Source organism: Brassica oleracea, chromosome C9, assembly GCF_000695525.1.
Source record: "Brassica oleracea var. oleracea cultivar TO1000 chromosome C9, BOL, whole genome shotgun sequence".
In the NCBI taxonomy this organism is placed as follows: domain Eukaryota; kingdom Viridiplantae; phylum Streptophyta; class Magnoliopsida; order Brassicales; family Brassicaceae; genus Brassica; species Brassica oleracea.
The window spans coordinates 25,598,336-25,600,464 of NC_027756.1; positions in this window are offsets into that span (position 1 = coordinate 25,598,336).

Consider the following 2,129-nt stretch of genomic DNA (forward strand, 5'->3'; position numbering starts at 1 on the left):
AAGAATGGAAAAAGAAGAAGGGTAAATCGATTTTGGTAGCATTAAGAACTTCAAATTGATTGTTCATGGTGGTTGTGGTATTCATGACAATGGCAATATTGTAATTACTTGAAGATGATGAGGGTGAAAGAGTAAAAATGTCATTTTCGAAAAAAAAAGAAAAAAAAAATTGATGGCATTTTCGTAAATTATATGAACTTGTGGGGTGAATAGGGCAAAACCAATTTTATGAGGTTAGTTTTGTGTTTGACTTTAAATTATAGGTCAATTCTGCAAAAAGTCCTTGATTGTTGGATTTAAAAATATAATAAGTTTATTTTTTATTTTCATTTTTACACTACAACGAGTTAATTTTTAGGTATATTTTAATAATAATAATAAATTTAATTAGTTATTTAAACAATAAAAATGAAAAAATAAGATTGTGTTATAGTAAACTAATAATCATCTAAATTTAAAAATAAATTAAATGATAAAATAATTTATATGTGATGATGTGGTTTATTAAAATGGTTTAACGTGTAAGCAACGGTCAAATTTTTTTTACTGAAATGTCTAGGAGTACTTAAAATTTAAGTGACATTGTAAATAACACATAAAATGTGGAGTTTGAATGAATCTCTGTCAAACACACATTTGTCCGACTAATTTAAAAAAAAAAAACTGAAAAACCCGAGTTTCTCTCTCTCTCTCTCTCTGTTATCTCTCTCTGGATCTTTCACAGAGATTGAGATGAGAAACTCTCTTTTAGATCTTTGGATCTAAAGCTTTTTGTTTGTATCATACTTTCGCTTAGGCGATTTTAAATTCCGCTTGTCGGATTATATATTTCGCTCGGCGACTTTTTGTTGTGATCTTCAATCCGGATCCAGATTTGGTGTTCATGGTTTTATATTTTTTCTGGGTTATATCGGATTGATAAATCTTCCGGTTTTAACCGGATCTCATCCCCCTTTCGCAAATTATGTTTAATCCCGTGTGCTTTGGGTTGGAATTCTATTTTCTCTGATCATGCTTGGATTCTTTTCTTAAGCGAGAATGAAAGTTTCTTCCTAAGCTTGTGTTTCATAGGTTTAGTTCTCGGGACGGAAAAGATGAAGAGGAGTTGGATTCTATTTAATCGGTGGATGAGAATTCAGTAAAGTTGGCATATTTTGATGGTCCAACATAGGATTACTCTAAATCGATTAAACTTTCCCAGTGTTAATAATTGGAGAAGATAAGAAATCTAAACTAAAGCTATGATTGATGGCGAAAGGATGAGTTCAAAAGATACAGTTTCTGGAAATTATTGAAGCATCGAAGAAGGGAAGAACAAGTTGCATTTGCGGAGTCACCGGATGCGGAGTCACCGGAGGGAGGCCAGCAGGAGAATTCAAGATGCATGGTTCTAACCTGACACGTGTTATAACCTTTGTTGGGTGTACACGTATGACATATAATGCTTTGTACTTTGTAATGTTATCCAAAATTGTATCTCTTGACTCTTGGGATTTTAATGAAACGTGAAATTGACAAAAAAAAAAACACACATTTGTCCCATGTACACATTGTCCTTATTATTCACTAGCACTACAAGAAAACACTGAACACTGGGTTTACAACGAAGTTTTACGACGAACATAATTCGTCGTAAATTTACAAGTAGATTACTTCGACGTTACGACGAAAAGCAGTTTCGTCGTAAAGCGGATGTAATATTACAACGAAACTGTTTCGTCGTAAAGTCGTTGTAAAGTTACAACGCTTTTACGTGGAAAATTAAATTCCACGTAAACGCTTTGTAATGTAACAAGGACTTTACGACGAATCCTGTTTCCTTATCTTTCCTCGTAAAGACGTTGTAATGTTACAAGGACTTTACGAGGAATCCTATTTCCTTATATTTCCTCGTAATGGCGTTGTAATTTAACAAGTATTTTACAACGAATCGGGTTACCGTTATACTTGGTCGAAACGTGTATTAAGTGTGCTGTATACCTCACTAAATTCCTTGTAAAGTGGATGTAAAATCCTTGTAAAAAAGTTGTAAATCCGTAGTAATACATTGCGTTGTAAAATACTTGTTAAACCTTTACCTACCAAACTCGAAAATCTTCTATATATATGTCATTTCTCAATGCTAAAAA